We start from the raw sequence: 17082 nt of genomic DNA on the forward strand, positions 1-17082 counted from the left end.
AAAAATTTAAAAAACCTTACATTCAGTGCCAGTTGGGGCAACTTCTTAACCTTATATTCAGATGCTTCACTGACTTCTAAGGAGAGATTTCATTTTATATCCTTTATATTCTGTCCATAGGTGGAGATGTGTATTCTTTTGTTATCATACTTTTGCTTTGCTTGAGAAAACCTAGACTGGGAAACCTTCCCTAACCTATTTTTGGCTGAGAGTAACCTGCACTATAATTATCAGGATTCCTGTTTGTTCAAGTCCATTTCTCTCCTAAAATAATCTCAAAATTATTTAATCATATGGATTAGAAATGTCTAATTAAAATGTAACTTAAAACAGAATAGACTGTTAAATGGTGCAGGCAGTTTTAAAATTACATATACATGATACCATATTAGCTGGTTGAGAAAGGAAACATTCTTTAATGTTAAGCAACAGTTTAATATTGTTTCAGTAAATTTAATTAATGCTATTTTGGAAAATTATGTTGAGGTATTTAAAATGATCAGCCCATTTTTTAATCAGGTTGTTTGTGTTTTGATATTGAGTTGTGTAAGCAGTTTAAATATTTTGAATCTTAACCCCTTATTGGTCATATCATTAGCAAACATTTTCTCTTATTCATAGTCTTGCATTCAGGCATTTGATCCACTTTGAGTTGATTTTTGTATATGACGTGAGAAAATGTTCTTATTTTATTCTTTTACATATAGTTGTCCAGTTTTCCCAGTAACACATATTGAAGAGTCTGTTTGTTTCTCTATGGTATATTCTTTTTGTTTTGTCCATGGTTTCTTTTGCTGTGTGAAAACTTTAAAGTCTAAGTGGGTTTCATTTGTTTGTTTTTGTTTCTTTTGTCCTAGATCTTTTGTTTCTTTTCTCCTTGATCTTTTGGATCTAGGAGATGGATGCAAAAAAATACTCTTGCAATTAATGTTGAGGAGTGTTTTGCCTATATTTTCTTCTAGGAGTTTTATAGTTTCTAGTCTTACGTTTAAATCTTTAATCCACTTTGAGTTTATTTTTGTATATGGTGTGAGAACATGCTTTAATTTTATTCTTTTACGTATAGATGTCCAGTTTTCCCAGCAGCACTTACTGAAGAGTTTGTCTTCTCTCTGTTGTATATTCTTGCCTCTGTTGTTGTAGATTAGTTGGCCATAGATGTGTGGGTCTATTTCTGGCCCCTCTGTTCTGTTCCACTGAGCCCCGTTCCTGTTTTTGTGCCAGTACCATATTGTTTTGATTACTGTAGTTTTGTAGTAAATGGGCCACACAGATAACCAACAGGCACAAGAAACAGTGTTTCATTGCTTCCCAGGTGGTGCAGTGGTAAGGAATCTGCCTGCCAATGCAGGAGATGAAGGAGACTCAAGTTTGATCCCTGGGTCAGAAGAGCCCCTGGAGTAGGAAATGACAACCCACTCCAGTATTCTTGCCTTGGAAATCCCATGGACAGAGGAGCCTGGGGGGCTACAGTCCATGGGGTTGCAAAGAGTCAGACATGACTAAGCGGCTAGCACACTATCATTAGAGAAATGCAAATAAAAATCACAGTGAGATATCACTTCACATCATCAGAATGACAATCATCAAAAAGAACACAGACAGCAAATTTTGGCAAGGATCTGGAGTAAAGGGAATCCTAGTACGCTGTTGATGTGAGTGTAAATTGGTGCAGCCACTATGGAAAACAGGGGGCTTCCCAGGTGGCGCAGCGGGGAAGAAACCGCCTGGCAATGCAGACAATGCAGGAGATGTGGGTTCGATCCCTAGGTCAGGAAGATTGCCTGGGGTAGGAAATGGAACCCACTCCAGCATTCTTGTCTGAACAATTCCACGGACAGAGGAGCCTGGCGGGCTACAGTCCATGAGGTCACAAAGAATTGGACATGATTGAACACAGTACAGCATACGTAAAACAGTATGCAGATTCCTCAAAACACTAAAAATAGAACTACCATATGACCCAGAAATTCCACTCCTGGGTATATATATATGAAGAAAAGGAAAACATTAATTCAAAAAGATACATGTGCCCCAGTGCTCATAGCAGCATTATTTATAATAGCCAAGATGTGGAAACAACCTAAGTGTCCATCAACAGACGTATGAATAAAAAAGATGTGGTGTACATTTATATATATGTATATTCATATATGGTATATGAAGATATGGTATATACACACATACATATGGAATATTACTCAGCCATAAAAGAGTGAAATTCTGCCATTTGCAACAACGTGGATGGACTTAGAAGATATTATGCCTAGTGAAATAAGTCAGAGGAAGACAAACACTGTATGTTATCACTTGTATGTAGAATTTAAAAAGTAAAACGAATGAATATAACAAAACAGAAACAGACTCATAGATATAGAGAACAAACTAGTGGTTACCAGTGGGAGAGGTAAGTGGGTAGGGACAAGAAAGCGGTAAGCAACTAAGAGGTATAAACTACTATGTATAAGATACATAACCCATAAGGACATATTGTATGACACAGGAATACAGCCAATATTTTATAATAACTTTAAGTGGAGTATAATCTATAAAAATATTGAATCACTATATTGTACATCTGAAACAAATATAGTATTGTAAATCAACTATACTTCAATTAAAAGATAAATAAGTCATTAAGCCAATGAATTTTTAATAGACTCAGCCACATTTAGAAACTTTTAATATTAAATTCCTGATATCATGGGTTTTAACACAATATTCTGAAAAGATCTTACTTAAAATGTCTATACATACTGTGTTTTTTCTCTAGGATAGTCTGTGTACATAACTTATTTAAATGAATTTAGTAAAAATCAACACTGATGACTGAATTTAGTAAAAGCAGCTATATATCATATAATTAGAATTTTTCAACCAGGTATTCTGTGTAATCAGGGATTGTTTGAATTGGATTCCCTTCCTTTCAGAAAAAAATGTTGAGTTATCAAGATGATCATGCTTTTAATAAGTATTTTCATAGATTTAATAAATGTTTAATAGCTAGCTTCTAAAGATAAAAAATTATAAAATATACTGCAGTAATATATTTTTTGTCCAAGTTTACATTCTGTTATGTGAGGGTTGCTTTTTGCTGTTCTAGGCATCGGTTCAGACATATTATCCAAATAATATCTTATGAGGGACTTCTCTGCTGGTCCAGTGGTTAAGACTTCGCCTTGCAATGCAGGTAGTGAAGGTTTGATCCCAGCTCGGGGATCCCTGCCTCGTGGCCAAAAAAACAAAACATAAAACAAATAGTATCTTATGAGTTTCTTGTACTGTGCATTATGTACTATATACATAAAGGTTGTAAGAATCATATACATGTGAACTATGTTCCTTTCCAAATTTCTTGTTTTATAAGAGGAGGGGTACAGTTGTGGGCATGTAAATGAAGATTAAGATTAAAGACTACTAGTTGACAGAGACTATTGATCACAAAAATTTGCTCTCTCTTTACATAATAATAGAATTATAAGGTAAATTATAAGGTAAACTAAAGACTACACAATGTTAGCTAGAATATAAGAATGACATGCCCCAATCTTTCTCATAGCTGGGAGTATCCATGTATCTAAATTCTTACCAAAGATATATGGGAAGTTAGGTATGACTTTTCTGGACTTGGGCCTTAAGACATACCCAGTGAGCTGAAAAACAGATGTGTCGATCAAGCTTCTTCCAGGCAGAAGCTGTGCTAGTAGAGGAGCAAGGTGGAAGAGATGTGGTTCATGGGCCGTGTGAACTAGAGACGTGTCAACATGGAACACTGTAGCTTTGGACCTCAATGTTACATAACCTTCACTATACCTAATCTTTGGCTATGAGCGCCTGAAGTCATTTATTCATGCCCAGCTCTGTGAGGCTGTGGACTGTAGCCCGCCAGGCTCCTCTGCCCATGGGATTCTCTAGGCAAGAATACTGGAGTGGGTTGTCGTGCCCTCCTCCAGGGAATCTTCCTGACCCAGGGACTGAACCCAGGTCTCTTATGCCTCCTGCCTTGGCAGGCAGGTTCTTTACCACTAGCGCCACCTGGGAAGCCCCTGAGTACCAGAGGCTTAATCATTTAATGTCTCTGTTCAAATCTCTAGCCGGTCTTGGGAGGCTCACAAACTCTTCTCAGCAGGATTGTCGTTGCTCCTATAGAGTAGTCAAAGCCAATCTTTTTGCTCTGACTTTAATTCTCATGTCCAGCTGTGTCTCCCATTCATAGGATCTTGTTATGTAGCCTTGAAAGTTGTGGATATTGCAGTCATACCCCTCCTGCAAGCCCGGGTGGTCTTCTCCAAGCACATTTTTTCTATGTTTGCTGAGAAGGCTCTGTTCTCATTGTGGTTGCAATGACTTTAATAGACATCTCATCATTCCCTTCTCTCTCAAAGGGCAGGCTTGTTAGTTTGTATTTGACTCACATTTTCTATCGTAGAGGAAACTTAGAACCAGTTCCCTGGGGTAAGACTGGTAGTCCCATTCACCCCTCACCATCAACTGATGCTTTAACATGGAGCCTGAGCCTGGTAGCTGCTGTGCTGTCCTCAGGATTTACATAGAAGAATCAACTCATAATGGTATCTTTCTATTACTTTATTAATTAAACTCACCCAAGAATCATTCATTACAACTTCTTCTGTAACATAGTATTTCTAACCTACTAATATTTTTTCTGTCTTGAAGCAATTGTATGTTGTATTCTTTTGCATTTTAAAAATACACAGATTACTAACTCTTTCTCACCTACTCTGAATAAGAAACTTTTTTCTATAATGCTTAGGAGGAAGCGTGATACAATAAAAAGAAATTTGGACTTAAAAGTCTAGACCTAGGCACTAATCCCAGCCCTTCTGTTTACTTACTGTTTGAGCAGGTCAATAAGAGTTATTGGTCTCAGTTTCTTTACCTATAAAATACTATTAATAATTCCTGTCACCCAGAATAGTTGTGCAGGCTAAATGCTGATCTAGACTTAGAATGAGCTCTCTTCAATCACCTTTTAAAATTTAATTTATATTTATAAAAATATAAATATATTTAAATATATTTATATAAAGTATATAAAATTTATGTATTATGTTTAGAAATATAATTTATAGTTCTTTAAAGTTTTTTTTAATTGTAGGATAATTGCTTTACAATGTACATTTGACAGGAATTCAGTCACTTTTATTTTGAAGAGATCATTTGTTTTAAAGACTAAATGATTTTTATGTGCAGAAAATATGCATGTTTAATAAATAGCTATTGTATCTTAATTGAAAATAAAGATAACTGACTTTCTAATATAATTATTCTGCTTGCAATGTGGGAGAACTGGGTTCGATCCTTGGGTTAGAAAGATCCCCTGGAGGAGGGCATGGCAACCCACTCCAGTATTCTTGCCTGGAGAATCCCCATGGACAGAGGAGCCTGGTGGGCTAAAGTCCATGGGGTTGCAAAGAGTTGGACACAACTGAGCAAACTAAGCACATCCTTACTATTTATGTATGGCTATTTAAGTTCAGTTCAGTCGCTCAGTCATGTCTGGCTCTTTGCAACCCCATGGACGGCAGCACACCAGGCCTCCCTGTCCATCACCAATTCCTGGAGCCTACTCAAACTCATGTCCATTGAGTCACTGATGGCATCCAACCATCTCATCCTCTGTCATCCCCTTCTCCTGCTACCTTCAATCTTTCCCAGCATCAGGGTCTTTTCCAATGAGTCAGTTCTTCGCATCAGGTGGCTAAAGTATTAGAGTTTCAGCTTCAGCATCAGTCCTTCCAATGAATATTCCGGACTGATCTCCTTTAGGATGGACTGGTTGGATCTCCTTGTAGTCCAAGGGACTCTCAAGAGTCTTCTCCATCACCAAATTTCAAAAGCATCAATTCTTTGGCACTCAGCCTTCTTTATAGTCCAACTCTCACATCCATACCTGACCACTGGAAAACCATAGCTTTGACTAGATGGAACTTCGTTGGCAAAGTAATGTCTGTGCTTTTTAATATGCTGTCTAGGTTGGCCATAACTTTCCTTCCAAGGAGCAAGCATCTTTTAATTTCGTGGCTGCAGTCACAATCTGCAGTGATTTTGGAGCCCAATAAAATAAAGTCTGTCACTGTTTCCATTGTTTCCCTGTCTATTTCCCATGAAGTGATGGGACCGGATGCCATGATCTTAGTTTTCTGAATGTTGAGCTTTAAGCCAACTTTTTCATTCTCCTCTTTCATTTTCATCAAGAGGCTCTTTTGTTCTTCACTTTCTGCCATAAGTGTGGTGTCATCTGCATATCTGATTGGTATTTATGTATACCTTCCTAGAAAAGAGACTGTTCCTTATTTTAAATGTGTTTTACTTTCACATTTATTTGCCATTTTAATTTTATCCATGTGTGTGTGTGTAATACATATATTTCCACAGGGGAAAAAAAAACCAATCTGCTCTGAATTTTCACTTGGTTTATTATAGCATAATCTGTTTTACATGGTATTTGATTTCTGATTCCTAATCCCACATCAGAAGCTTTACAGCTTGTATTAGATCCAGTAGAAGCTGGTGGATGGTTCAGGGTACAGGATTTCCCATTTTGCAACATAGACTGTTTTTCAGTAGCCATATGGCTGAGCTACCCACCAAGATGAGTTGATTTAGCTTTCTTAGCTTGAATCTACCCCGCTACTCTCTTGGGAGGATATATTCTAAGAATATACTATACTAAGAAGTTTAGCAGGGAGGGAACTGCCACTAAACACTTCTGTTAAGATCATGTTGGAATCAATGATCTAATCCTGGTAGAAGTGAGTTATTGACTTCTTAATGTATAAGGGAGGCATTGGCTCCTTAAGTGTGGTATGCTCTGCTTCTCCAGGGAACAGGGAGCTGCTAAAGCCTTAAGGAATGTGAGGAGTTACCTCTTATGGGAGGAGGAACTTGGCTCTTTGAAAGTCACAAAGCAGCTCAGCATTTTTTTCTTCTGTGCTTTCATCATTTAGGTTTAATATTTAAGAGTGTCATCTATAAAAGAAGCATTCATTTTACATATATTGGCCCTTGTTTGAAGATTCACAAGTATGGCAATAACCCAAAAGATGAAATAAGAGAAATCTAGCCATAAGGTATTTACAAACTTGGATGACCTATGGGGAACAGAGAAAGATGGTGGTGTCTTCCTCAGCTTACGAAGAACATATCAAAGGCATTAATTCTTTTTCCAGATGAAAATGGCATTATTTTATTTCTTGATTTGATAGATAATATACAAGTGTATGGAAAATCCAAACAAAATATATGAGGAAGGGAATATAAATAGCTCCCCGGTACTGTTATTCAGGCTAATGTTTATAGTTTGAGTTTTTGCAAAGATCAATTCAGATTTTTTTTTTTAGCAAACATATGTATATAGAGTTGTATATGTGTATATATGTATATGGTATATGTATGGTGTTTTATATATATATGGTATAAGTATATACATATGTCTTTATGTACAGCCTTGGACTATACACCAACAGTTTTATAACTAGGGATTTTGCTCCTTTCCCTTATGCAATTGAGAGTCAGTGACTCAGTGAGCCATTTTTCATTATGGACTCTAAAGGCCTTCATGACCTATGACAGTAGAAAGTTGAAAACCATAGACTATATCCTGCTTTGTAATAGAGTTTATACTCAGTGATTTTCAGACCTCTCTATGTCAGTGAATAGATCACCCATTTTTAAGACTGTATGCTCATTCATTGTGTAGCTATACTTTGTTTAACCCACTATTCCACTGATGAACTTTGTGGTTTTTCCATTTTCTTTTCCCTCCTATTATTAACAATGCTTTTAAGAACATTTCTATTTATCAGTTCAGTTCAGTTCAATCGCTCAGTCATGTCCCAACTCTGCAACCCCACAAACTGCAGCACGCCAGACCTCCCTGTCCATCACCAACTCCCAGAGTCCACTCAAACCCACATCCATCGAGTCGGTGATGCCACCCAGCCATCTCATCCTCTGTCATCCCCTTCTCCTCCTGCCCTCAATCTTTCCCAGCATCAGGGTCTTTTCCAATGAGTCAGCTCTTCACATCAGGTGGCCAAAGTATTGGAGTTTCAGTTTCAACATCAGTCCTTCCAATATTCTTTATCTCCTTGGGTTATGCTATTACAAGAAGTTTATCTGGGACACAGAGAAAACATTTAACATTTATGCATACTGCTACACTGTCTTTCACAAAGACTGTATCATTTGACACTTCCCTCAATAATTTGAATGCCCACAGAACACTGATAATCTTAAAGATTATCAACTGACCAGGTGGAAAGTGGTAAATTGTTTTCATTTGCCTTGGATTTATAATGAGGGTGTATAGTTGGTTAGGAGCCCAGGTTCTGGAGTCTATGTGAATTCAAATCCAATCTTTATCACTTAACAGCTTTCTGACTTTGTGCCAATTATTTAGCCTCTCAATTATCACCAGTTTGCTCATCTGCAAAATGGTGATAATAACAATATAAACCTTGTACAATTGTTGTGAGGATTAAATGAATTAACACACGTAAAACTCTTACAACATATCCTGGTAAATTCACTCTCAATAAATGTTAGTTAGCTATTGATATATTTTCATGTTAATTGCTCTTTAATTTTTTATTCATTAATTGTATATTCAAGTTCTTTGGTATACTCTGTGATGTTCCTCTTTTATTTACTGATTTGATAGAGCTCTTTTGTTTTTTTAAATATTTATTGAGATGTTCAATTTACATATGGACTTCCCAGGTGGCTCAGTGGTAAAGAATCTGCCTGCCAATGCAAGAGATGCAGGTTTAATCCCTGGGTCGAGAATATTCCCCAGATAAGAAAACGGGCAACCCTCTCCGGTATTCTGGTCTGGGAAGTCCCATGGACAGAGGAGTCTGGAGGGCTACAGTCCATGGGGTTGCAAAAGAGTCAGACACGAGTTAGCGACTAAACAACAAAAAGGTACATATTTTGCCTCAATCATTACCCCAATAAACCTATAAAGAAGATATATTCACCTTGGCATAATGTATAGCAATACAAATTGTATTGTTAGGAGACTCTCATCATCCTATGTACCAGAAAAGTAGTACATTTTATACTTTATTGTGAGTATACTGAATAGAGGGCCCTATAAATGACATTGGAGATGTTAAGCATTAAAATGATTATAGTCCATCTTCCCTTTCTCTCTCTCTCTCCCTATGTATATATATATACACATATATATTTATAGTTAAATAAAACCAGTAAACTATAATGGTGACTGCTTCAATTTGTAGCTATTGTTTTTGTTATGTGAGTAGAGAAGGAGCATCAATGATTAAATTCTTTATTACAAAATGAAAATATTCATTTATTTTCATTCTGATAGTGTCTAAAGTGAGAGCTAATAGTCGGTCTGCTGATTATTGATAGAGCTCTTTTAATAGTACAGATATTAATTACTTGTCTGTCATACATTCTACAAGTATTTGGTTTTTTGTTTGGCATATCTTTGAACCATATATGTTTTTACTATTTAGGTAATAAAATTTACTAGTCTTCTAAGATTTCTGGCTGAAAAATCCTTCCTCATCCTGAAGATTATTAAAAAAAAAATTGCCTATATTGTCTTCAAGGAGTTTAATGATTCTATTTTTTACATTTAATTCTTTGACTTGAGTTTGATAGCAGTGATGAAGAAAGGAGTAACAAAAGCTTTGCTCTTTGAGGACCATGAGGTGATCAGTTTGAGAACTACAGGGACATACAGAAGAGTAGAACTTCCAATTTTCCTTTGGCAGGCACAAATCTAAATGTATCTTTTGGGAATTCTTTTTCATTACCTGTTGTTGCCCAGTTGCTCAGTCTTGTCTGACTCTTTGCGACCCCATGGACTGCAGGCTTCTCTGTCCTTCACTATCTCCCTGAGTTTGATCAAACGCATGTCCATTGAGTTGGTGATGCCATCCAATCCACATCCTCTGTAGCCACCTTCTCCTCTTGCCCTCAATCTTTCCCAGCCTCAGGGTCTTTTCCACTGAGTCAGCTCTTCACATCAGGTGGTCTAATATAGGGTTTTAATTTCCTTCTATTTCTCACTCTCATTATCTTTCATTTATCTTCTTTCTGGAAAACATCTGCTCTTGGGACTCTATGAAAGCTTAACAGAGTTTCTTCCTAGCAGCCAGTTATTCCCAACCATATCAGGATTTCACATTGAGATAATTGATTTTAAATGTTGATTTTTAAAGCAAGATTAAAATAGTTTCACATAACAGTTCCTACTGTGAGCATTATTTGGACAGCACTACTAAAATAGTTGTCAATCAGCTTTTTACTACTGATTCAAGAATTTTTTGTAATTTTGACTTGTACTGTGCGTTGGCCAGAGTGATGATTATGTCAGTTAATCAACATATTTAATAGTGCCCACTATTATAAATTATTACTTATTATTATTATACACTTATTATAAATTATTATTACTATTATATAATAGTGCCCACTAAATATAAAAGCATCCATAACAATCAGCTTGAATGACCCATTTATTATGAACATAACACAAATTTTATACACACTTGTCTTGGACATCTCTTGTACCACTGCGGATCCACTTGGCCTTATCTTTCCTTCCAGCTGTGGTTGCAGGGAACAGGTTGGCACAGGTGTTGCCCTGCTTTTTTCTGTGTAACCAGAAGTGCCTTACCTTAGCCCTTGTGTGCCTCCTCTAACACCTGCAGCATGGGATGCTCCAACAGACATGAGCAACCTGAAAGTGTGGGAGATTTTTCAACCCATGGGACAAAACTTGACCAATGTGGAATGTGAGTTAATGGATAAATGTTTCAGCTTTTCATCCTTTCAGCAGAGACACAGTATATTCAATAATTCTTTTCAAAAAGTCCCATAGATCTCGCACCTAATAGTGGTCAGCTCCGCATTGTGCCTTTGTGTGGCTAGTCCTCCTTCCCTCTCCACTCCTGTCCTTCCTGGTGCTGCTTGTCTCTCGCCCGTATTTCTGCAGCTGTCATCTTTAATAAACCATTCGTGCATCAGGCTTCTCTCAGACTCTGCTTTTTGGAGTTTGTTAGGCTGAGAAATTTCATTAGAAAAAAATTAAAAAAATTCTTCTGGTCATTTGTATATTGGTTTCTATAAATTGTTATCTTTTAACTTAAATTTCAGAAAGTGTAATTACTAGGGACTAGACCTTTGAAATAAAAAATCGGCTGAAAATGACTGTTTTTTTGTTTTTTTTAAAACCAATTTTTAGTCTTCTATTTCTTATTGCAATAGTGTTAACTATTTTTTTTAATTTAGCAAAAATCATTCTTAAGTCAGCAAGAGGCATAGAGAATTTACTTGTATATTAATAATTTACTGTAAATTATTTGAGATAATACAAATTTATTATTTGTTTATTTAGACTGTTATTTAAAATGTAAGTTTGATTTAACCATTGACACTTAATCTAAATAGTTGTTACTTTTGTAGAAGATAAGCGTAAAGAATCAAATTCTATAATCATTCCTATACTCAGAATAAACCATGGCTTTGCTGTGGCACTTACAGTACGTATTTTAAAAATCTAAGTAATATAGGAAAGTCATAGCATTCAAGTTAATAAACCAATGATAGATGCAAAAGTGAGCTGTAAACTGTGAAGCATGGTATTGATTTAAAATTTCATTAGCTATGTGAGGTTGCAAATACACTTCTAAATTAGAGCTCCCACATGCTGTGTGGATAAAAAAAATCTACCCTAAACTTTGGCCACTAGATGTCACGGCAGCTCTACATAAGAAGCCAAGGGTGGGGGAAGGGTTGATGGCGGAGCTGCCTATTTTAAGACCAACTGTTCTATTGCACAGAGGTGTATCCTTCTGTATCTTATAAAACCAGTCATTTTACAAAATGCAGGATCATCTTCAGTCAAAATAAAAGATCAGCTGGTATTGGATCTTTTTATGTGTTGAAAGAATAAAAGTGTTGATAAAGAAAATTACAGTGGTTGATATCACTTAAAACAAATTCTGCTTTTGGGTACAATTGTCATTTTTCTGTACTTACTCTAACTCCATTAAAAAACCAAAACAACCCTGTGAGCTTTGCAAGTGGAAAGCAAAAATGAAGTTTCTAAAAACCAACTGGTTGTAGCAAGACATACTGGCCTGGGGAAAAACTGGGTTTAGCTCTTGAGCAGTCCATGCGTGAGTGCAAAGGCAATACAGCGTGAGATTAAAAACATACCATGTCGTTAAAAACATGAATTTTGGAACTCCATAAGCCTGATTTTTTATATGGATTTTCTCTAATAGATATGTGATATTTAATCTCCTCATCTATAAAGAAGAGTTGATAATACCTCAAAGAGTTGTGTTAAGACTCAAATAGGATTGTGACTATAAAGCTCTTAGCATAGTGTCCTCCACACTGCAAACATTCAATGAATTGCCACTCTTATTATGAAGGTGTAATTTCATGCCTAATGTTTTAAAATGAAAAGCCCAATGCTTCAAATGCAAAGAGAGCATCGAGGTAAGCACTTTTCAAGCTCTTAAGTGGAGTATAATACAAACAACCCCTCCTAATGTATAGCTATCATGGATGTTGAAATGGAATCTACTTGTGACTGTGGCCACAGAAAGGAATTTCTCACTGGAGTGATCCTTATTAATATCTGCAACATCAAGTCTCCTCTTTTGTCATAATGTTTTCTTACAGCACTGACAGTGTCCGCAAAGGTTCTTGCTTTTCCATCTTCTTATATTCCACCTGGGGGTTGGCAGTCCGAGTTAGATGGCCTTTTGTTGGGTCCACCTGTCTCTACTCATTCTGACAGTGGAACATTTAATGTGGAAAGGGCAGCAAGGCATAATCCCAAGACTATGCCTTACATTCCAGAGGGTCTGAACCAAGATGATCCCATGACACCTGCCTAATATGCATGGAATAATATGATATTGGTGATTCCAGGGCAGCAGACATCTGTCTTTAAATGTGGCTCTTCTAAAATGGTAAGGTCTATGATCCCTAGAAAATAACTCATATCTATTTGTGTATATTTGGAAAATGACCAGAAATAAAGACAGATATTTTAAAAGTGTTTCAGCACATAATATTAACACAACTATATTTCAGGAGGAATAAAGGGGCAAATAAGAGGATGGGTGCGGTTTACCTCGGGTAGGAAAGGCGAGATCAATAAAATGTGGTGGAGAGGGAGGCTTCGCCATCCATTTGTATGGCTTTGCTGGCTTCAGGAGGATTTAATAGTTTGTTCTTCTCTGACTTGCTACAGCCTTTGTAAAACTTTGGTGTAAAATCTGAACAAAGAGACTGAAGATGAGATAAAAAAGGAAAGTCTAGTGAATAAAAGGATTTACTGCAATAACTCCCAAAATCCTACCACAAGTGAAACGATCATTTCAAATACTATAAGGCAGAAAATGAATCAGCCATAGTACTAACGATTACAGTATGAGACAGTGATTCATATGAAAGGCAGCATAATTACTGTGGATATCAGATTGGATTTCAAAATGAGGAAAGAACGTTTTAGTACTTTCTGGGCTAAGGATAAACATAATTGATTTATGAATAACATGAGAGTCCAGCTTCTCTGGCAAATATATTGTATTTCATGTAGCAATGAGCTTAAAGGCATTTTTCACATTTCTATGTGAAACTCAATATTCACATGCCAGGGAAGTGAGGAGCGGGAGTGGCTGGAGCCCCTGAGACATGGCAGGTCAGCGTCAGACATGCCAGAGCAGGCCCATCTGCTGCAAGGCAGCAGCAGGATCAGTGATGCAGCCCAGCTCGAAACAATGAGAGGTGGTGGTCTGTTTATTCATTTATCTAGTTATTTAAAATGCAAATGTGATTTACTAGAAAGAATGAATGCCCTTCTTCCCCAGAGGCTATTCTAAGAATGTTTCTTCAGTCCTAATTCTTAGGGAAACTGCGCACCCCATCTAGTGTAGAGCATGCCACAGGTACCTTCTGAAGTCCCTGCTGTCCTATGAGCTGCTCACCAATACTGCGTTTAAAGGGTTGGGAGAAATCACATTTGGAAATATTTCATAAATGAAACTCCCAAGTCCTGTTAGGTTCTTTAAACCACTTGTACTGGAGTGACCTGGTTAAGTGGGGCTATTTATCTGAGTTAGGCTGGGATAGTGGATCAGAGACCCATTGGACTTCCTGGGTTTGAACCCAGGTTCTGCCAAGTATAGGCTATGTGACTTTGGGCAAGTTGAGTGGCACCTACTCTTTTGGTGATTAATATTGCTAAGTGCCTGGCACAGTGCTATGTGTTTGCTAAATAATAATCAGACATTTGATTGTTTTGATAATTCTCTGAAAAAAAAAACATACAGGATAAGAGAAATTCTTGCAGTTAAAAGGGACCTTGTTATTGCTGTTGTTTAGTCGCTCAGTGTCCAACTCTTTTTGCGACCCCATGCCCTCCAGGCTCCTCTGTTTATGGGATTTTCCAGGCAAGAATACTGGAGTGGGTTGCCATTTCTTTCTCTAGGGGATCTGGAGTCAGGGATCAAGCCTGCATTTCCTTGTCGCCTGCATTGACAGGCAGATTCTTTACCACCGAGCCACTGGGAAGCCCATAGATACCATCTAATTAAGCTCTCTCAATTTAAACATAAAAAAATGTACCTGAAGTTTTGTTGCTTATTAAAATAATATGACTAGAATCTAAATAGAGTTTTCCTAATTTTTTGGCTATTTTTCCCCCATCACATAGCTCTGACTTCTCCTATTAAGGAAGAAGAGCTCTTAAACAGTTTTTTAATTTAAGAAAATAGTCTGTGGGAAATGCAGTAGTAATATTAGGAATTGGAGTTGTATAATTTATAAAAAGGCATATCAATTTTTAAAAAAGTATCTGCTGCAATTAGGTTTAGCTGCATATAGCAGCAAGCTTCAAATCTCTTAAATAAGATACGAATCTATTTCTCTTCCATATAAAATAAACAGAGAAGAGAGTTCTAGGTTCTCTTGGTGGCTCTGTGGTCATCAGAGATCTGGGCCCCTCCCATCTTCTTCTCTGAATCTGTGAATGGCTTTCATTCTCAAGGTCACCTCTTGACTCAAGATGTTTGCTGAAACTCCTGCCCTCAGGTCAGCTGTTCAGAATGCAGGAGAAAGGAAGGGAGAGAGGACAAAAAGATATTTTCTACATAATAATATTCGGTATTATTTGATAAAATATTTGATAATGTTTGATAATGATAATATTTTAAGCAGTCTTCTAAGAAGTTCTAATGTCATCTTTTACTTACATCTCATCATTCAGAAGCTTGTCACATATTAAGCCTGGCTACAAGAGAGACTGCAGAATGGTTTCAATCATTATCATTTAAAACATGGGTTCTCCTTTTGAGGAAAGAGAATAATGTCTATGGGATGGTACCTGATGATCTCTGCCATAGATAAGGATAGTAATTTCTACCCACTTTCCTCCTCACACTTCCTCACATCCATGTGGGAGAAAATTCATTTTTTCTTTTTGAAAGGATATGGTATCTGTATGTTAGAGTCTTATTGTTGCAAGAAGCAAATAAATTTGCTTAGGACTGGGGGCAGGAGGAGAAGGGGATGACAGAGGATGAGATGGCTGGATGGCATCACCGACTCGATGGGCGTGAGTTTGAGTAAACTCCGGTAGTTTGTGATGGACAGGTTGGCCTGGCATGCTGTGATTCATGGGATTGCAAAGAGTCAGACACAACTGAGCGACTGAACTGAAGAGGAAAAGGAAAAAGCTATTAAAAATGACAGTGATGTTTTGTGGAACTCAAAGGTAGGAATGAAGAAATTCCAAGGAAAGCCATGAATTGAGAACATGTTGGAAATACAGGCTGTGTTCACTTTCAATTTCCTGGCTTTGCTTCTTTCTGCACATCATTCTCCTATCTCTTTAAAGATCTGTTTCTTCTCTCCCCAGCTCAATCTGCCAGTGAGGGAGTGACCTGGGATATGCATCCAGATCTTCTAACTTACATCCTTTTATAATTATTACTTTAAAATTCTCTTCCTCCTTCTTTAGCTATAAAGCAACAGAATTCCTTCTCCTTACCGATTCACTGTCAGCTCTCAATCACAGTGACTTTTGATGTATTTGAATATATTAGCTACCTGTATGAACCAGAACCTTGAAGCCAGAACCTATGGCTTCCAGAAGTGCTTGACAAGGTCTGTGATACTATCAGTATTTGGCACTACATATTAAGCAATCTTCCATTCTCAGATGTTTTCTCAAGTTCTGTATTTTCATTAATTGATGTCAAATGTTTCAATGGAATCATCACACTAATGATTCCAAATGCACATTTCAATTTTAAACCTCGTTAGCTCCAGATCCTTATTTTTATCTGAATATTGGTCACCTTCACTCAGTTGTTTCCTAGCATCCCTAGTACCTTCAAACTCAACGTGTCTATGGTCTCATTTTGAATTCTCCATCTTAAGCTGCATCCACCCAAGCATTAATAATCTTCCTTTCCCTTCATTTCTACTATCAGTTAATTGCCAAGTCCTACAGAATCTGTCACCTAAAGCTCTGATTTCTTATGAGTATTGCCATAAGTAATACCTTTGTAATCTTGTTTTTGTCAAACTGCCTCCTAAATCTTACCCTCATCTTCAGGCTTATCTATTCTCTGCATTGTCACTAGAGTAATCTCTTAAATGTATAAATATGGTTATGTCACCTCACTACTTAAAACTCATCAGCGTTTCCTTTTTACCTACAGAGCAGTGGCTAAATTCCTTGCTCGCTGTAGAAGACCGTTTATTATCTGATTCCTTTGTATCCAGCCAATCTCATCTCCATCTACCCCGCCATATGCTTTGGCTTCATAGAACTACTTGAAATTCCCTAAATGGAACAGCAAATGTCACACTCTGTGATAATGACATGCTTTTGTTTTCTTTCCCTCTAAATGCCTTTATTCTATCTGTGGTGTTGGTGACTGTCTACTCCTCTTAGACTTAGTTCAAGCATCAGTTCTTTTCTGAAGGCCTCCCTGATCAGCATGCTGTCTCTGCTCACATACTTTCCTCTGTTTTCCCTTTACATGTTAG

This window comes from Dama dama, chromosome 17 (assembly GCF_033118175.1).
Source record: "Dama dama isolate Ldn47 chromosome 17, ASM3311817v1, whole genome shotgun sequence".
NCBI lineage: Eukaryota > Metazoa > Chordata > Mammalia > Artiodactyla > Cervidae > Dama > Dama dama.